Genomic DNA, 21,978 nt, shown 5'->3' on the forward strand with positions numbered 1-21,978 from the left:
AGCTGCCTCTGATTGGGAACCACACCGGCCAACATAGAAATAGACATACTAGATACTACACCATAGAACAAACACAACACGGAATATACACACCCTGACTCAACAAATAAACGTCCCCTGAGTCAGGGCGTGACAGTACCCCCCCCCCCCCAAAGGTGCGGACTCCGACCGCGCCACATAAACATAACAGGGTAGGGGCCGGGTGGGCATTCCGCCTCGGAGGCAGATCCGGCTCCGGGCATGACCACCACCTATTATCCGCCTCCCTGTTGCACCCCTGGTCAGGTCTGGACCTCGGCGCGCTGCTTCCCCTCTCCTTCCTCCCACGAAGTACCAAGCCCTGTCTGGACCCTGGTGTGGGAGACCCCGAACCTGGAGAGAGGCTGACGTCTGGGTCTGGACTGGAACCGCTGACTGGAGCTGGACCCGACGACGGTGGAGCGAACTACTCTGGCTCCGGAGTGGAGCCGCTGACCGGAGCTGGATTAGGCAACGGTGGAGCGGACTGCTCTGGCTCCGGAGTAGAGCCGCTGACCGGAGCTGGACTGGACCCCGGTGGAGCGGATTGCTCTGGCTCCGGAGTGGAGCAGCTGACCGGAGCTGAACTGGGCACCGGTGGAGCGGACTGCTCTGGCTCCGGAGTGGATCCGCTGACCGGAGCTGGACTGGACCCCGGTGGAGCGGATTGCTCTGGCTCCGGAGTGGAGCAGCAGACCGGAGCTGAACTGGGCACCGGTGGAGCGGACTGCTCTGGCTCCGGAGTGGAGCAGCTGACCGGTGCCGGACCAGGCACCGGTGGAACAGGCACGGGCCATGCCGGACTGGACACACGCACCACTGGCTTGGTGCGAGGGGCAGGAACAGGCCGGGCCGGGCTGGCGACGTGCACCACTGGCTTGGTGCGAGGGACAGGAACAGGCCGGACCGGGCTGGCGACGCGCACCACTGGCTTGGTGCGAGGGGCAGGAACGGGCCGGACTGGGCTGACGACGCGCACCACTGGCTTGATGCGAGGGACAGGAACAGGCCGTACCGGACTGGCGACGCGCACCACTGGCCTGGTGCGGGGAGCAGGAACAGGCCGGGCCGGGCTGGCGACGCACACCACTGGCTTGGTGCGAGGAGCAGGAACAGGCCGGGCCGGGCTGGCGACGCGCACCACTGGCTTGATGCGAGGAGCAGGAACGGGCCGGACCGGACTGCGAAGGCGGACTGGAGGTCTGGAGCAGAGAGCTGGCACAACCCGTCCTGGCTGGCTGCCCACTTTCGCACTACACATGCGGGGCGCTGGCACAGGACGCACTGGGCTGTGCACGCGCACTGGCGATACAGCTCGTAGAACAGGCACAGGATATGCGGGACCGAGGAGGCGTACTGGAGACCAGGAGCGTTGAGCCGGCACACCCCGTCCTGGCTGAATGCCCATCTTCGCACGACACGTGCGTGGTGCTAGCACAGGACGTACAGGACTGTGACGGAACACTGGCGACACAGTACGTAGCTCCGCATAACACGGAGCCTGCCCAGTCACACTCCTCCTCGCGTGAGTACGGGGAGTTGGCTCTGCTCTACCTCTAGGCTCCGCCAACCACCCTTTTAGCCCCCCCAAAAAAAATTATTGGGGCTGTCTCTCGGGCTTCTTCCTCGGCCGGCGCCTTCCGCGTTGCCGCTGCTCCTCTCTATATCGCGCCTCCACTGTCTCCTCCCAAGGACGGCGATCCATCCCGGCCTGAATCTCCTCCCAATTTTCAGGATCCCTTACCGTCCAGGATCTCCTCCCAGGTCCAGGCTGTCTGCTCCTGGACACGCTGCTTGGTCCTCGTTTGGTGGGATCTTCTGTCACGTTCGTATATAGACGGGACGGACCAAGGCGCAGCGTGATATGCATACATGTTTATTAACGAATAAACACAACGACAAAACAATAAATGAAACGATACGTGAAGTCCAAGGCAGCACAACACAACATACCTTAACACGGAACAAGATCCCACAACTAACTAGTGCCAAAAGGCTGCCTAAGTATGGTCCCCAATCAGAGACAACGAGCGACAGCTGCCTCTGATTGGGAACCACACCGGCCAACATAGAAATAGACATACTAGATACTACACCATAGAACAAACACAACACGGAATATACACACCCTGACTCAACAAATAAACGTTCCCTGAGTCAGGGCGTGACACAGATGAACGGTCATTGGTCTATTATAATCAGATCAGATTGTGACGTCAGAATCTGGGTCGAAAACTCCATCCCACCTGAACAGGCTGAAATTCCAGCCTTTGCACAAAAAGGGCATTATAATCATTTTCACATTTTCAGAGTGTTATTTCGACTTCATAGTATGGAAATACATTTTTAAAAACAGTAAAACCACATTTTTAACTGCACTGCCCCTTTAAACTATCAATGTTTCTTAAACTGTGTTCATAACATTGAGTAAATTCGTAAATACCTGCATATGACTGGGAAAAATCCATTTAAATGCCTCTCCAACTCGTAATTAATAGTGGGAAACTCGTCTATCATCTCTGAGCTCCGACTTCTCCCACATGCTGAACTCTGATGTCACATACCAAGGAAATTACCTTGATAACAGCATTTTTGGCAGTTAAATGCAACAACAAAACTATCTATTAATATGTATTTCGAACACTATTATTTGTTTACAAGCATGATAGTTGTAATTTTTGTTTATGGTTGACAAAGCTGGTTTGCCATTAGCCGATCAGTGTTCTCAACGAGTTCAAAGCATGTGAATGCACACAACTCTTTGTGTTTCCCACTTGTTATGAATGCAGCTTAGGTCACACTTTTTTTTAACAAGATGGAGTCAAGATAGATCCCCCCATTTCCTGGCACACACACTCCCTAAATCAAGTCAAACCAGGTAGTGACTATGGGTGGGGCTAGGGAGTGCCCAAGGTGGAGCCCACAGCCTATACACATCTCAAGGGGTGAATCTCAATCTTATTTTCTTGATTCCTTATGTCCTCTCTCCTTGCCTACTTCTCCAAACACATTGGAGGAGATGGTTCGAATTGAGGAATCTCAGATCGTCTCCTCTAATGCGTTTTACAAAGGAGGCGAGGAGAGAGGACATGAGGAATCAAGAAAAGACAATTGAGACTCACCCAAGGAATCATATAAACCTTGTGGGTTACAATCAGATCCCACCTGTCACCTGATAGATAAGAAGAAAATATATCCTACTCTTGTATCTGCGTATCAGCTGTCAAGGTGCCATTTATTAGTCACTGGATTTTCTGGCATCATCTTGAAATTATTCCAGTCAGGCGCTGTAACATGACATGAATAGCATATTGAATGATGCACAAAGTGAGAGACAGACTGGAATATAATTTCCAGTGTGAATTATTCAATTCTATTCTGTATACAAAATACTGTATGTACAGCATATTTCATAACTCATGAATGACATGAACACATTTCAAACCAAACTTAATGAATTAGAGGTTCAAGCAGCGAAGCCGGGTGAAACCCTATTGTACTTGTTTGGCGTTCATTATTATTCTCCTTCCAGCGATTTGGTGGAAAAAATGCAAACTCTCGTGAGATGGTAAGGCCCAGGAGGGTGCAACTTTGCAAGATGGTAAAGGGCCAAGGAACACACCCTAACATGCAATGCCATGCTATTTGGCCACATAGTGGCGCTATAATAAGCAATTGAAAATGCTAACTGAAATTTGGTACATAGGTCCCTCTCCTCACAAGCAACACATTTGCCTGAAGGACCCCTAAGGTCCACCATGATGGATTTTCCGCCATTTTGAATTTTGTGAAAAACACTTAAAACGCTACTCCTCTTGCACCGAATGACCGATCTACACAAAACTTGATACATGGCATCTATGGACCAAGCTCTCACAGATTATGTTTTTTCCAGAATAGCATCTCAAACAACATGGCCAATGACCAATAAACATTCACGTGGGATTGGTCTGGCACGTAAATGCATATAAATCAGACACGGTTATTCGTATTGAAACAAAACTTGATACACAGGTTCTAAACACTGTCAAGACATAACATATGCAAGAATAATCCGATCCACCTCAATGTGGTGCTATAACAGGCATATATTTATATATCTTGATCTGTTTGACTCAGAGTCATGGAATTTGGCACACATGCTCAGCAATGTGAGTCTAGCTAACCTGTAGAGTATGGTTCAGTTTGGCCTCATGGTGGTGCTGTTGGAGAGGAAAAAAACATTCATGCAAGCTCATTGGCTTATTATTGTTAGAACTAGAGTCTTGAGTTCTGATATTTGGCAAGCGTGGTAAGGAGTACAGAAGTCACTCATCCTAGGTGGATGTGTCCAATTTGTCTTGATTGTGGCACAGTGGGCCCACAGCTTGAACCCTGGCATTAAACAACATAACTTTATGCACATGCTTTATGCACAGTAACAAGTAAATAAAATACTTTATTACATAATGAGAAGAAATTATTAATTACACAGTAATGAGAACACATAATTGTTTTAGGCTTTTGTTGTTTATTATATTGATATTTAACTGCTTGCTACACTATTACTGTACATTTATATTAGTAGCTGGGGGCTCTGACACAACTTGGAACACGATATTGTAACTGAAGCAATAAAAAAGCAGGACAGATTTACTTAGATGAGCTTCACTTTTCTTTGCGTTCCCTTCAACTGGGGACATAGTTCCCCCTCGTTATCTCTCCCTCTCTCTCTCTCTCTCTCTCTCTCTCTCTCTCTCTCTCTCTCTCTCTCTCTCTCTCTCTCTCTCTCTCTCTCTCTCCCTCCCAATATAGAATCAAAACAGGATGTCCCAATCCTTTTGTCCTGGGGAGATTCTCAATTCGGATAAAAGGCTGTCCTCTCCTCGACTCCTCCGTCCTCCTCTTCTCCGTGACCCAGAAACTGAGAAGTGGTTGAGGAGCGTGTCAATTTGTTTGCAGGCGAACAGAGGAGTGTGCTCCCCTCTTTGATTACCTACTTCGGCAGAGGATGCACAAGAGTATCTTCAAGGTGGCTAGCGTGGAAGTGTTTAAAATGATATGCTACTCATCCTTTTATCTGTAAAATGTATTGCGCAACCTAGCTAAATTTGTTTTGATCACTTTACACATTTATTTTGGGATTCCACCCCTGTAAATGTAATTTGCCTGATGACGCGCGAGTGGAGAGAGTCTCCTTTCATACAAGCTCATTTGTTTCCACGTTTCTTCTCCTCGTCTCTGCTCCTCGATTACGTTTGACCTTTTTCAAAAGCAGGCGAGGAGAGGACAGAGAAGAGGATGCTAGGAGTCGAGCAACCAATTGAGATTCTCCCCTGGGCTTTCCCTTTGTTACCATCTTGATGGAGCAGCATTGACTAGATAGCAAGGGAGTAGACTACTAGGCTATGGGTATCATTATGGACCTCATTAGTCATAATCTATCTGCTGTTACTTTTTTATTTTCTCTTGAATCTGTATATTAAACCAGTATATACTTTATTACACAATTATAACACAATGAGATAAAGAAAGGGTGATGGATAAGCCAGTATTCTATTATATTCTGCCTGTCTAATCGATTTTCATGTCTTTCTGTCTGTCGCTTTGTCTGGTCTGTCTATCTAGTATGTATGTTTGTCAGGTTGGATGTGGGGATATTGTACACAGCATCATTACTAAGGTTCAGTCTGTGAACTGCAGATAACCCTAATGACGTGTGCATATGGATATAATACTTCTATATCCACGCAGTCGAGATGTTAACGACATCCATTCAGTCTGACTGTAGCCTACTGGGGTTTAATTGGACTCAATGGAGGATGAGTTCCTCTGGGGATACACACGTTGATCATCATCTTGCTGTTCCTGCTCCTGCTTCTTTCCTGTCGTCTCATAGCAAACTCTTGTGCACCCTCTGGTGCTTGCTAGTCTCCAAAACTTATTTGTGTTGCCTGCTTTGCAGATTGTCTTCCTTGTCTCTGTGGTTGCTCATTATTCAGAGACAGGCGGATCTCAGGTCATCTGCAGCTGCAGCAACGGAGAAGCAGGAAAGATGGCGATCATCCATTAGACCGGACGCACGCATGAAATACAGGACAACTTTTAGGAAGAAGATCGCTTCTCCACCAGAAGAAGACATACCTGTGAGTTTATAACGCAATTTACCAGTTTGTTCAAGATCACGGCTCGCTTGGCTTCGTGGTTCAGGAGCACGTCGTTGTTTGGTAGATGGAATACATTTGGAGACAGAGAGAGTGAGCGCCTCGTGAATGACCTGCAAAGAGCTCATCTCATTTTCTTAGTGTAGGACCAGACGTGGTGATTTGAGATAGCCAGCCGGTGCGAGCGAGAATAAACGGGTGAACGAACGAATAAAGCTTGAGCTGGCGCTGGCGCTGGCACCCATGGTATTCAAAGTCATCAAGGTTCTTCTACCTACTCATAAAATTCTACCAACCTTCCATTCGTTTAGCTTTCTATCTATCCGTCTTTCGTTTAGCGTTTTGTTGAACTAGTCAAACTGGACAAGGAGGAAATAAGAGAGCCGAGGTTGTGAGCTGCGTGTTTCAGCACTAGGTTGGGAGAGTTTTATTTTGGCATGTCTGGTCAGGGGATTTAGCGTCGGTCCCTGGGCAGTGTTGTGCGATTGCTTCAAGGAGAAGCCATTGCACGGATTGCGCTACCTCCTCTTCTAGCCCAGCCAGCAAACCAGCCAGCCAGAGCGGAGAGAGAGAGTCCAGCCTCCATTAGCGACAGTCTGGCTGGCATAGCCCTGGTACACTTCCAGACATTCACTAAAAAGCCATAGCTTGTTCCCTCAATTAAAATGTAATCTGCTGGGGATTTCATATGGTTCTCCTTACGATTTGATCTATCTAGCTACCAGGCAGCTTCATGGATGAATTGGCACCTTTTTATTTTCAGTTTTCAGTTTAGACTTTTTATTTATTCTCTGAGTCTGATCACCCGGGCTCTTGCTCTGGCGCTGTGAGCAGAGCTGTTTTGGATGCGTATGCTGTCAGCCAGGGCTCTGAAGTCAGGTATGTCATTGTGGGGCTTCACCATAAAATGGAGGAAGGCAGATGACTCTCAGAGAAGAGCCTGGAGTCAGACAGGAGCCCTCACGGAAGAACAAAGGTTGACTTTTCCCCCCTGTACAGCAGCCAGTTTTGGGTTGTTATATTCAGTAGTTTGAAAGTCTTTATGGATACTTCCAAAATGGTTTGTTTTATATATAGTGATTTATGAGAACTAGTCAAGGTGAAGTTTATTTTATTTGTTCAATCTTCAGTAATTTTATTTATTTTCCTTTCCACCTGTTACATTATTGCCATTGATGTTAGGGAGAAATGGAGGGTGTTATAGGAGTGTTATTATTGGGGTCCCAGTGGTAGGACAGTGTGATGGCTTGGAGCTGACAATGAGATGGTGAGAGGACAGTCAGACACACATGGATGATATGGGGATTTTAATGCCCCCGATGAGGAGTATGAAGTTGGGCTAGCTCAGGAAAGTTCTTGAGAGTAAAGTAGACAACTTTGAAAAGCAGTTTGCTACATCTCAACCATCTCACAATTTAGGCTACTGTAAATTACATAGACAGAGCTCTCCAAAAGGTAACAATTTACATGCTTTATTACACATATTGTTTTGAGATTTAGAGTTGATTTCAAATGTATTACACGTTTTGAGATTTAGAGTTTGAATACAAAGTGATAGTTGGGCTATTAGTAGTTTGTTAATCGATTTGTTATTTATGTACTTGTTCTCAGCATGTAAAGTAAATGTACTTCTCTTCAACTCCAGTTTAACTGTGATGTATACTCTAACCTATCACTGAAGGAATGGCATTCCTTGTCACTCAGTCAGAAGAAAGCAAGGTGTGTTCCTCCTTGTGCACCTGCCTGCCTTGTGTGCCTGCCTGCGTGCTCCTGCTCTTCTGCAGACTCACTCACTCTGGCCACGGTGAAATCTCGCTGACAAGGAGACTGAGCTAGACACACTCTGCGACAACTGTGAGCTAGGAGGCAATCAAAATGGTGGCGCTAGTCTCAGTCTCTCATGTCATGTCAAGGGAACCAGGTTCTCAAGGAGGAGCTAGCTGGATGTTTGGACTGAAAATATGTAGGCTAGTGGTTGAGAAATGTGTTTCTCAGATAGCTTCAGAGCAGGTTTTGGTGTTTGCTGGGAAATTATGTTCTTGCTAGATATCTTGTTAGACTTCATACTGTAGTTCCTGTGTGATCTTTTACAGATACATCTTGTGCAATGCATAATCACTTCCTCCCTGAAGGATACTGTTACAGCCCAAGTTACCTGCGTTATAATACACTATGATCACAATTCATCACTGCGCTAAACAACTTGTAATTTCAGTCCACTAACAACATGTTTTCTTAGTATTACTCCCGCTAGATTCTTCTTGGATTTCCACAAGAACTAAAATATAATAGATAAAAAAACTTCTGTATTTTCCACCTTTCTTTAAATAACATCTTCTTCCTGGTCTATAATTCAAAGGCTAACTGATAAAACATCTCTTTGAAGTAAACTTCATGTCAATTTTTTACTCACAACTCTCACTTTATTACACAGTACTACTACTAGCCCAACTGGTGGTTTGTTCAAGACCTTCACAGGTTGTGTGTTTAGTCTACAACTATAGAGGTCAGAGGGCATGCCATTATTGAAGTGGATAGGATATTTTGGTTTTTCTTCAGCGTTAATACTGATATATTTTGTTCCTCATTGTACTCATTACTAATAGTACAATGTTTAGTTCAAATATTTGTGGACTGCTGTAGCAAGGATAAGGATTAAGCCACAGAAAGCGCTACAAAGTCTCTCCAAATTAAACAAGTCAACTTTTAGTTCTTATACAAATATTGATATTACCTAGTGTTTTATCCCCATTTAGTTGTAAGCAGAGCCATTTATTTAGAGAGTTAGGCCAACTTTTAGAACAACCGCCATGTTCGCACCTTTGAACATTCCATTCATCCATGCATTATCAGTATTTCTACAACGGGTTGGTCAAAACAAGCATTGATTGGTTGAGACGCGTTTGTTTGACCTGACGAAGATCCGTTTTGGATGGAAACGTTGTCAATAAAGCGGTGAATTGGGAGCTTAAAGAGTGTGCGGGCCTTCCTGTTCTTTACTGAGACGTGTTCTAAGCCATACTAAAAAACCTCTTTAGCACGGGTAAGCCTATGACGCAAAAATGGGAATCTTGTTTTCTGTTACATCTGAGAAATCCCTGCGCATCCAGCATCCCCTTGCTTCTAGCCTAACATTTGATTTGCAACAACGGGGGTTTGTACAAACGTTGCTGTCTGTCTCTCGACATTTGCAACATTGTTTCAATATAAACATTTGATCTCCAGTGTCCTATTGACAATTAACGTGTCAGGACGAGACAGGCATCTTTTCTCAGCCAGTCGAAATCATGAATCAGCATCATTTTTATGGATATATACAAAGAAATGTAAATACAAAAACAGGTCAAACGAAATGAAATGCAGCAACTTTGCTGTTATTCTAGTTGCACTGTTTGGCCTGACCATGTTAGCCGTAGTTGGCTAGCTAGCAAGTAAGGGATAAGTGCATTGCCAGCCAGCATGGCAACGGAACATTTAGAACGAACGACTGGGTCACGTCCATAGATATAGAACAAAAACACTTCACTACTGGGTCGCGTTTCTGGCAACCAAACTGATAGAATGAACGGCCAGCTGGCTTGGCTAGCAACCAGAGATGTGTCGGGACTAGGCCTATATTTTAATTGAGGGATGAAATAGTAGCCTATGAATACATTTATCAAAATTACATTTTTGATTTACATCATTTAGCAGACGCTCTTATCCAGAGCGACTTACAGTTAGTGAATACATATATTTTTTTTTATACTGGCCGCCCGTGGGAATCGAACCCACAACCCTGGCGTTGCAAACGCCATGCTCTATCAACTGAGCTACATCCCTGCCGGCCATTCCCTCCCCTACCCTGGGCCAATTGTGCGCCGCCCATGAGTCTCCCGGTCGCGGCTGGCTGCGACAGAGCCTGGATTCGAACCAGGATCTCTAGTGGCACAGTTAGCACTGCGATGCAGTGCCTTAGACCACTGCGCCACTCAGGAGTAATTGGTAACCCGTTGTAGAAAAGCAATCGTGTACAATTGCTTTATTGGAATCTTGTGCATAGCATTGTTGACATTCTGTGAACTGCTATTGGTCAATATTGCCCATGGGGAGCTAACATGGCTGCCATGGAATGTAGTGTCATGTAAAGACATCATAATGCAGAAACCTCAATGTCCCAACTCTCTAAACACATGGCTCTGGTTGTAAGGGATCTACTGTTGTGAACATTAGTCCAGTTCTTATAACAATAAGATATGCAACATAAAGAAGGATGTTAGAGAACAGCTCAGATACTTTTTAAAATTGCACAACAGGATTTTAAGGTTAGGTATTTAAGGATTACGTCAAAAAGTCTCCATTTATACTGAACAAAAATATAAACGCAACATGAGCTGAAATAAATGATTCCAGAAATGTTCCATACTCACAAAAAGCTTAGTTCTCAGAAATTGTGTGCACAAATTTGTCAAGATAATCCATCCACCTGACAGGTGTGGCATATCAATAAGCTGATTAAACAGCATGATCATTACACAGGTGCACCATGTGCTGGGGACAATAAAAGGCCACTCTAAAATTTACAGTTTGGTCACACAACACAATGCCACAGATGTGTCAAGTTTTGAGGGCGCGTGCAATTGGCATGCTGACTGCAGGAATGTCCACCAGAGCTGTTGCCAGAGAATTGAATGTTCATTTCTCTACCATTTCTCTACCAATGTTGTTTTAGAGAATTTGGCAGTACGTACAAATGGCCTCACAACCGCAGACCACGTGTAACCACACCAGCCCAGGACCTCCACATCCGGCTTCTTCACCTGCGGGATCGTCTGATACCAGCAACCCGGACAGCTGATGGAACTGTGGGTTTGCACAACCGAAGACTTTCTGCACAAACTGTCAGAAACCGTCTCAGGGAAGCTCATCTGAGTGCTCGTCATCCTCACCAGGGTATTGACCTGACTGCAGTTTAGCATCGTAACCGACTTCAGTGGGCAAATTCTCACCTTCGGTGGCCACTGGCACGCTGGAGAAGTGTGCACTTCACAGATTAATTCTGGTTTCAGCTGTAATAATAATAATATAATAATATGCCATTTAGCAGACGCTTTTATCCAAAGTGACTTACAGTCATGTGCGCATACATTTTTACGTATGGGGGGTCCCGGGGATCGAACCCACTACCCTGGCGTTACAAGAGCCATGCTCTACCAATTGAGCTACAGAGGACCACTGTACCGGACAGTTGGCAGACAGCGTGTATTGCGTTGTGTGGGCGAGCGGTTTGCTGATGTCAACGTTGTGAACAGAGTGCCCCATGGTGACGGTGGGGTTATGGTATGGGCAGGCATAAGCTATGGACAACGAACACAATCACATTTGATTGATGGCAATTTGAATGCACAGTGACACCGTGACGACATCCTGATGCCCATTGTCGTGCCATTCATCCGCCGCCATCATCTCATGTTTCAGCATGATAATGCAATGCCCTATGTCGCAAGGATCTGTATTCAAATCCTGGAAGCTGAAAATGTCCCAGTTCTTCCATGGCTTGCATACTCACCAGACATGTCACCCACTGAGCATGTTTGGGATGCTCTGGATCGACATGTACGACAGCATGTTCCAGTTCCCGCCAATATCCAGAAACTTCGCACAGCCATTGAAGAAGAGTGGGACAACATTCCAAAGGCCACAATCAACAGCCTGATCAACTATATGCAAAGGAGATGTGTCGCGCTACATAAGGCAAATGGTGGTCACAGCAGATACTGTCTGGTTTTCTGATCCACGCCCCTACCTTTTTTTTTCTCCATATCTGTGACCAACAGATGCATATCTGTATTCCCAGTCATGTGAAATCCATAGATTAGGGCCTAATGAATTAATTTCAATTGACTGATTTCCTTATATTAACTGTAACTCAGTAAAATCTTTGAAATTGTTGCATTTCTATTTTTGTTCAGTGTATTCTTTTTTAAAGGGGAAGAATTAGACAACAATAATGAATGTGACCTCTTAGTTCAGTGATTGTTTGGAAATGGAGGAGGTAGGAAATGGAGCTCACACAAGTGGTAGAATGATGCACTCTATACTGTAGGTACCTGGGGCAGAAGTAGAAAGCCATCTAAAATGGTCCAGTGAGTGCTTTCTTGACATGATGCATTGGCTCACATTTTTATATAGTAGGCTACATGGCCCTATTTCAGAAGGGCCCCTATGTGTCAATATTGGACATTGGGTGCGTTTTGACTTCTCAAAACACAGCTTCCTGCTTGCTGATTAACTTTCATTTTAATCAAACACTAGCTCACATTACAGCTATACCTATTTTTAACTTAATTTTGTCTTTAGATGAATGGGCACAGATAATGGTAGAAGAAATTAAACTGGATAATGAAGTGGTTTTCTTGTGGAAATGACATTCTGGTTACTGTTGCCATGTTTCGCTTCAGTGCCAATGGCGTCTTCTCACTCTGTATGCTAACTTTGGAAGGGGTTATGAAATAACTTTGCTAAACAGTTTTTTTTATATTTGATAATATTTACTTTGCATTATAGTAGTCCCGTGTAGCTCAGTTGGTAGAGGGTTGTGGGTTAGTTTCCCACGGGGGACCAGTATGAAAAAATACAATAAAAAATGTATGCACTAACTGTAAGTCGCTTTGGATAAGAGCGTCTGCTAAATGACGAAAATGTAAAATTATAAAATACATTAGGGCCAGGGAGGTTTCCCTGGTTACACCAGCTTGTGGAAGGAGCTTCTGTGTTCTATCTGTACAAACCTCTGGACACTATATCCTTTTGTGTGAAATGTTTTAAGCATTTGGCTTTACAGTATGTGACGACTGCACTTACTTACACTTATATTTTGAAATGATGAGGCACGGAAACAAGACACAATGTCCAGGGCCCATCATGGCACATCTATGCTACTCCCTATGGACATCTAGGTCTATTTTGACCCAAATGGAAGAAGACCCATTGTGTGTGTCGATGCTAAGTCGTCTAACAAGTTACCATATTTAATCAGACTGACATATGCTAGCCACCAGCTTTAGCTTTAGCCCATAGGTTAGCTAGTCTGGTTAGTCTCATCCACAACGCTTCATAAGCTTCTCAAACAAGACACAGTATTACTAACTCTGTCAGCTAACTCTGAGCTACTTCCAAGCTGCCTGTGGTGGAAAGAGAGAGACGCCTGGAGACGCTTGTTCCTGAGGCAGTCTGGTGGCAGGGGACAAGGCCCTCTTTGAGAGGGAACAGGAGTGGTCTTGTAGAGGGGATCCACTGGCCCCAGCGTACGGAGCAATGAAGCTGTCCAACGCATATTAAATATTTAAGGAGTTAGAAAGGAGGTCCCACTGGTAAGTTAATATTAATGGGTCTCTCATCTTACCATCACAACTTGTGTTGCTCTTCAAGAGGGGGGTTTGGCTCACCTGAAGAGGGAACTTTAGGCTACGTCTCTACAAGTAAGAGAGACACAAAAAGCAGAAAATGTTTAAAAGACGTTCCAAAAGTTCCAGTCTAGAAAGTCATACTTCTTTTAGGCTTTCCAGTTTCCACCAGTAGGATCTGTGTCTATGTCCCTCTCTGGTCACATCAAGACCTCTGGATCAGCTTGTAACCTCACCCACACATTGTAACTGTAGTATCTGCTATGTCAAGGTTACAAGGAAGACGACGGTAATGGTGAATGTTTTGGCAGACATACACAGAGACATTTGGCCTACACCTCATAGTCCCCTGGAGCTCAGTTGGTAGAGCATGGTGCTTGCAATGCCAGGGTTGTGGGTTTGTTTCCCACGGGGGGCCAGTATGAAAATGTATGCACTCACTAACTGTAAGTCGCTCTGGATAAGAGCGTCTGCTAAATGACGTAAATGTAAAAAGCAATAATGTTTTAAGATTAGTCATGCTCTTGTTTATCTTTAAATTTAGCAGCTATATTAAAGGATTAAAGAAAAAGAGAAGGAGAGATAATTTACAGACCCTGGTCTCAAAATACTTCTGGTGATGACCATCACTGAAGGAAGGTAGAAGAACCATGCACTTATTGAATGGTTTGATTCTTGAGATGACAGCTCTGAACGTAGTGGGCATACCACAACACGTGGAGAGAGAGAGCGAGCTGATGTAATCTTGTAGTAATCTTGTAGTGGGCTAATCTTGTTACAACCTATTCACAACCTTTGTTTCACACCTATGTGGGAGTCTGTCATCAGAGACCAATGATAGTCACGCTTTGTGTACTATGTGTGATCTCTCAAGGGAGAAATGAAATCCATGTGCCTCAAATCTATTTTGAATCGGACACATTGGTAGATTCAGATTGGCTTTGTAGTTTCAGAATGGCTTTGTAACATTGGAAAATGGTGCCAACCAGAGATGGTTTATGGACTGGCTGCATGGTTGCATTGTGGAATGCTGAATGCATCATGAGCTATGGGCCCTGGTCAAAAGTAGTGCACTATATAGGGAATAGGGTACTATTTGAGACACAGACATAGTTTCCTTTCCTGAAGTAATTGTCTTTGTGGAAAAACACTTCCTGGTTACGCTCCAAGACTGTCCTTGGACATCCTTCTTCAGTTTTATGTTTCTTTAACTCCACTTATTAATCCTTGACCCAGCACATTCCTTTGGTAAATACAAAATGAGCCATTTTGAAAGTAGAGCCCTAACTTGAGTTGTGCTTGAATTTGCTTGAGTTTGGGCTTTGCTTTAACCAGACCAAGGGTTTGAGTCTTCTCTCAATTGGTCACTAAATCTAGAATCTTGTTTTAAGGTCTGTGATTACTAGTAATCATTTAAAGTACTCATACGTTTGTTAATGGGCACATAAGTGTTGCCATTTGCTCCGCTTGTTTGTTTTTATACAAACCTTTTGGCCTGGGTCCTTGACCTTGAGGCCTTTCGAAAATCAGACCTTTTGATTGAGATTTCTGGATTTTGTGAGATTTCTTATGACTTTATAATGGTAATTTCCACAGCCTTGTGGTGCTGAGCAGCTGTCAGTTGGGTAAGATAATGGAAATTCCACAATGTGAGATGACCATTTAATTGAGTACTAAAGTGATGGTTTTATGGTAATGGTTTTAGATGTGGGAGGCAGATATTGTTTCATATTGGCCTTGCATACGGCTGGTCTGAGTGATTGCAGAATGGTTGTTTCTTGAGACAGTTGGTGTGTTGGATGTTTTTTGCAACTCTAGTGCACACCGTTTTCCCTTTATTATGTATTACTGAATTTCAAGCAATTACTGTAGCTAGTGAGAGCGTTGAGAAATTGGATACAAATTATGAAATTCTGACACTATGCCAAGCAAAGCATTGGCAGGATATGGCCTCAAGGATTATATTCAATTAATGACATTTTAACAAAATATTATTTAACACTGTGACATCTTGATGGTGCTTAGCCTACCTGTACACCTGTGGATCCCTTTCCGTTGCAATTTAACACTCAAGAGCAGGTGTTTTGAGCAGGAGCAACATCAAAGTAAAGCGAGGTTTGCATCATCTGAGAAGTTGCTTAGGTGCATGTCTCAGCTCAGACCATGGAGAATACTCATTTTAGTCATTTAGCAGACGCTCTTATCCAGAGCAATTAGGGTTAAGTGCCTTGCTTAAGGGCACATCACCTAGTCAGCTCGGGGATTAGAACCAGCAACCTTTTGGTTACTGGCACAACGCTCTTACCCACTAAACTACCTGCCACCAACCCAAAGGGTGGAGAAACCTAGTGAGAAATACCTCCACCTATTTTGTTCATAATAAAATTATAAAAATAATCATGTTCAAGGCTTGCAATTAGTCTTTGCACTTAATAATTTTTTGGGATGCCATATTTAATTAACCTTGTTTCTGTGAGCCTAAAAGCATGAGTTTTGTCAGTTTCTATCAGAAATAGAAACAAATTACCTAAATGTGAAGCACTGCAAATGTGGTCCATTAAACACAAAACGTGGAGTCACCTAGGTAGATTGGTCTATATGTGTGTTACATTGTGTTATCAGTAAACCTTCTCATGGCCTTTCTCATGGCCTCTCATGGCCCTTCTCATGGCTTCTCATGGCCCTTCTCATGGCCTTCTCATGGCCTTTCTCATGGCCTTTCATGGCCCTTCTCAAGTTCCATATGTGGTGGCAGTGTGCACTATGATCCTCAAATCTCTTGAGATCTGTCTGTCTGAAGAAGACCTTGTGGTGATCATGCGTCCACCGACCAAAAAACAACTTCTCCATTCACTGGCAGCTATGACAGCAGAAAACGAGAAAGGAAACTGGTCCAGGTCTTTGCTCTTAGCTAAACAGTCCTATCTGTGTAACAAGAAAGTAGGGTAAAGGCAGCCAGGCAGCAGGGTAGGGAGGGGGAATGGGTTGCCAATGCAGACCTTGAGGATCATAAAATGGTGGATGACCGTCCAATGCCACTGAGCCACTGATACTTCCCTGTTCTCTCTCTTCTGCTCTGCAGTGGGCTGGGACTCGGCTGTGAAATGGAGTCCTCTCTCTGTCTCTGTGTAGCTAGCTCTGTTCTGTCTATGTGTAGCTAGCTCTGTTCACCAAGCCTCTGCTCTGCTGCCCTCTGTGATGCAGAAGATAATTCTGTCAGGCCAGAGGGAACAGCAAGCCAAGTGAGGTGACTCTGCTTAAAACAGGTTGAGCAATAGTCTGATGAGACACCACTGAACCCTAGCCATGCATGGCAGGAAGGATCCTGAGTACTGAGACTCTTATCTAGCCTAGCTGCCATCAAACCAAACCTACAGGGTTTTAAGGATTTACTAAGCCATGTTTTGTTGCTTTTGTTGATTGCTTTTTGCAGTTTGAAGGTCACACAGTCAGTTGGTGAAATGATAATGGCTTCCCTTTGGATTAATCCAGAAATGTTTGTTATTAATATTGAATGTTGTCTATGTTTGCTTCAGCAGGAAATGTTAATGTTAGGAGAATATTAAACTAGCACATTGATCTATGAGTAGATCGTAGCAGCCTTGTCTTTAAGGCTTTATACCATGATGAAATACATTGCTAGCTAAATGACATGAGAGGGACAGCTATGGAGGAGCACTCTTCTTTCTTGAGCTGCAGTTCCATTATCTTCTGCTTGTGCAAGAGGGGCCATTGCTCTTGAGTGCTCTGTGTCACAACCACCCTTTTTAGAAGCAGTGCAGCAACACTATAAGCTTTCTGTAAGAGACAAATGCTACCCTCGGAGCAAGGTTGTACTGTGCCATGACGTGCTCTTTTGATTCAACCCTCTGAACCATGGAGTGGCTTTGATGGAAAGTGGAAATGGGAAATGGTTTGGTTGGCAGGCAGGCAGGCAGGCAGGCAGGCAGGCAGGCAGGCAGGCAGGCAGGCAGGCAGGCAGGCAGGCAGCTCAGACCCCATAAAGAAGAAAAAAGCGATGTGGCGATGTTAAGTACTAAACGCTAGTGAGCGGTAGCTAGCTCGGTTGATGTCAGGTAACCATCTGTCATCTGAGGATGACTGTCGGACAAGGCTCCTTTCTGAACTTGCAGGACTATGGATTCCCAAACATCAAATAGCAAATTATAATTTCTCACAGTGGATTAGCATAACATTGTGCCTAGCTATCCTAATGGTGTTTTTTGAAGTGAAGTCTTGCTTCAAGCTCTCAGTCAGCAGAACAAGTCTTTGAGGTCCAAAGATCAAAATCCTCTTGCTCTATTTATTGTCCTGCATTAATACTGAAGCCATACAGGTCTAGTACAAGCATTTACATTTTTTATGAATTAATAAGCTTATTATTACTCTGAGAGCTATTAAAATGGAGAAGATCAAGATAATTATTTTAGAGAAGAAGCTGTTGCTACCATGTTTACATCTCCATAGTAAACACGGTAATTTTCTGTGAATACCCTGCTGTGACCAGTCTGCATCTCCACTCCCTCAGTCAGATTGTGGTATTAACGAAGGTCAGTCACACAGTGAAACATCTGCCTGTGTAGATGCAGGGCTTAAGTTGGGTGTTAGGTGTTCTCTGTCTGAGAAGATTCGTGTTAGTTGGTTAATGGTTGACCTAGTTCAACTCGGCTGCCATATGCTTCCTGGAACACATTTCATCTAAAAGAAAAAAATGTTTTGTGGTGGACTGTGGTGTAGATTGAAGAAGATTACTGTAATGTACAATCATCTCATTTAGTAGTGTTTCAAGCCAAGGTGTCATAATATTAAAAGATGTTGCAACTAATTTAGAAAACATTGTAAAATATTGGATTATTAGGATCCTGATCCATCCATGCTGGTTGATTGATTAATTATCGTCACAGTGGTCTGCAGTGGGCTAAATCAGTGTCACACATAATGTTTATTGGTAGTCTTAAACAAATCTACTTTGAAATAAAAGTATACGCCTCACACACATGGTTATGGGTTTAAAAAAAAGAAGACACCTGTACCATATCAATTTTGAGTTTGCATCCCAATATTACACTTTATATAGATCACAGAAGACTGAAATATAACAAAACCGTTTGACTTAGAAACACCGGATTTTCAGCAATAGAAACACCTGATCTTTGGCGTAAAAAAATTACAAAGAATGATTATTAATTAAAAATATTAATAACAATCCACCCATGAGGCCACTAGAGGGAGATTTGGTCATTTGACTGCAGGAAAGGGCTACAATCAGCCAGATTAAGACCTTTTATAAATACCTTTTTTACTCAAGTGGTTAACTACTTACACTACATGACCAAAAGTATGTGGACACCTACTCGTCGATCATCTCATTCCAAAATCATGGGCATTAATATGGAGTTGGTCCCCCCTTTGCTGCTATAACAGCCTCCACTCTTCTGGGAAGGCTTTCCACTAGATGTTGGAACATTGCTGCGGGGACATGCTTCCATTCAGCCACAAGAGTATTAGTGAGGTCGGGCACTGATGTTGGGCGATTAGGCCTGGCTCGCTGTCAGCGTTCCATTTCATCACAAAGTTGTTTGATGGGGTTGAGGTCAGGGCTCTGTGCAGGCCTTACACACCGAGCAAGCTTTACACCACTCTAGCCGACGCTTGGCATTGCGCATGGGGATCGTAGGCTTGTGTGCGGCTGCTCAGTTTGGAACTCGGCAGTGAGTGTTGCAACCGAGGACAGACAATTTTTACGTGCTATTTTTTGGCGGTCCCTTTCTGTGAGCTTTTGTGGCCTACCACTTCGCGGTTGAGCCGTTGTTGCTCCTAGTCGTTTCCACTTCACAATAACAGCAGTTACAGTTGACAGGGGCAGCTCTAGCAGGGCAGAACTTTGATGAACTGACTTGTTGGAAAGGTGGCATCCTATGACGGTGCCACGTTGAAAGTCACTGAACTCTTTAGTAAGGCCATTCTACTGCCAATGTTTACCTATGGAGATTGCATAGCTGTGTGCTCGATTTTATACGCCTGTCAGCAACGGGTGTGGCTGAAATAGCTGAATCCACTAATTTGAAAGGGTGTCCACATACTTTTGTATATGTAGTGTATGTCACCACATTTTGGACTACTGAGGAGACATCTCATACTCCCAGCCTGTGTTGATGTCACCACTCACCATGCCTAGCAGCTGCCCCACTAGGCAGGGACTCACTGGAAGATGACTGGCTGATGTAACCTCAAATGGCCCATGATACCAGCAGGGTGACTCTGAAATGGCACCCTATTCCCTATGCAGTGCATTGCTTTTGACCATGTCGCTACCCAATATACCAGGGCTGTGTCTGAAATGACACCCTGTTCCCTAAAGCGCACTACTTTTGTCCAGAGCCATATGGCACCCTATTCCCTATGTAGTGCACTTCTTTGGCCACAGAGCTCTGGTCAAATTAGGCTGCGTTTAGACAAGCAGCCCAATTCAGATTTTTTTCTCACTGATTGGTCACATCAGATCTTTTCACATCAGATCATTTTCAGATCTGATCTGATTGGTCAAAAGACCTTAGTGAAAACAAGATCAGAATTGGGCTGCCTGTCTAAACCAGGGGAGAATGATCCCCCTCTCATTGAAGCCACGGAGGTTCAAGGCAGACACTGAGCTAGCCTGCAACGTCACTTCCTAGAGTAGCTCAAACTGCGCATGTTATGTCTCCATGAGACGCCATCTTAACCGACTTCATTTGGCTTCATGGTGTCATGTGATCGATGGCTTTGTCCATTCAAATATACAGTCATTGGTCTAAACGCAGCCTTAAAGGCGCTGCATGGTCGATCTGACGTCTGCATTGGCCGTGCAGCATTTACGATGATACAGAGGGCATTCATACTTCTTGCGCTTCGCGGAGCAGCACAGAGCTGTTGAGCAGAGCTGTTGTGAAGGAAGTGAGTTTGTGTTTATACAAGACCTTCCGCCCCCCACCTACCGTCAACCAATCATGTCGATGCGGAGCTATATGGAGCCCTCTGCATTGTTACAACATTTGGGAGGCGCACGGCGATGCGGTACGGTGCGCAATTTGGCCTCTGTATGCCTCCAGAAGCTCTGCAATTGCGTCACACCCTCTACAGTTAATTCGGAAAGAATAAGGCTTGTTACGTTACAGCCTTATTCTAAAATTGATTAAATTGTTGTTGTTTTTCCTTATAAATCTACACACAATACTCCATAATGGCAAATCCAAAACAGGTTTTTTGAAATGTTTGCAAATGTATAAAAAAAAAGAAACAGAAATATCACATTTACATAAGTATTCAGACCCTTTACTCAGTACTTTGTTGAAGCACCTTTGGCAGCGATTACAGCCTTGAGTCTTCTTGGGTATGATGCTACAAGCTTGTCACACCTGTATTTGGGGAGTTTCTCCCATTCTTCTCTGCAGATCCTCTCAAGCTCTGTCGGGTTGGATGGGGAGCGTTACTGCACAGCTATTTTCAGGTCTCTCCAGAGATGTTCGATTGGGTTCAAGTCCAGGCTCTGGCTGGGCCACTCAAGGACATTCAGAGACTTGTCCCGAAGCCACTCCTGCGTTGTCTTGGCTGTGTACTTAGGGTCGTTGTCCTGTTGGAACTTGAACCTTCGACCCCAGTCTGAGGTCCTGAGCGCTCTGGAGCAAGTTTTCATCAAGGATCTCTCTGTACTTTGCTCCATTCATCTTTCCCTCGATCCTGACTAGTCTCCCAGTCCCTGCCACTGAAAAACATCCCCACAGCATGATGCTGCCACCACCATGCTTCACCGTAGGGATGGTGCCAGGTTTTTTCCAGACGTGACACTTGGCATTCAGGCCAAAGAGTTCAATCTTGTTTTCATCAGACCAGAGAATCTTGTTTCTCATGGTCTGAGTCCTTTAGGTGCCTTTTGGCAAACTCCAAGCGGGCTGTCACGCCAAGGTTCTCCCATCTTCACAGAGGAAGAGTGACCATCGGGTTCTTGGTCACCTCCCTGACGAAGGCCCTTCTCCCCGATTGCTCAGTTTGGCCGGGCGGCCAGCTCTAGGAAGAGTCTTGGTTGTTCCAAACTTCTTCCATTTAAGAATGATGGAGGCCACTGTGTTCTTGGGGACCTTCAATGCTGCAGAAATGTTTTGGTACCCTTTTCCCGGATCTGTGCCTCTACACTGTCTCGGAGCTCTACGGACAATTCCTTAGAGCTCATGGCTTAGTTTTTACTCTGACATGCACTGTCAACTGTGGGACCTTATATAGACAGGTGTGTGCCTTTCCAAATAATGTCCAATCAATTGAATTTACCACAGGTGGACTCCAATCAAGTTGTAGAAACATCTCAAGGATGATCAATGGAAACAGGATGTACCTGAGCTCAATTTCGAGTCTCATAGCAAAGGGTCTGAATACTTGTGTAAAAAGATATTTCTGTTTTC

The 21,978-nt window shown here is 44.5% G+C and overlaps 1 protein-coding gene across 1 annotated transcript in view; it reads left to right on the forward strand.

Annotated features, from left to right (window-relative positions):
- Positions 1-5,997: 5,997 nt before the first annotated feature.
- Positions 5,998-21,978, forward strand: part of znf462 (zinc finger protein 462) — a 91,665-nt gene continuing 75,684 nt past the window's right edge. The window contains exon 1 of the mRNA XM_084159569.1: positions 5,998-6,143. The gene's annotated coding sequence lies outside the window, so the exon portion shown is untranslated. The remainder of the gene's footprint in view (positions 6,144-21,978) is intronic.

This window comes from Coregonus lavaretus (assembly GCF_964263955.1).
Source record: "Coregonus lavaretus genome assembly, chromosome: 4".
Taxonomy (NCBI): domain Eukaryota; kingdom Metazoa; phylum Chordata; class Actinopteri; order Salmoniformes; family Salmonidae; genus Coregonus; species Coregonus lavaretus.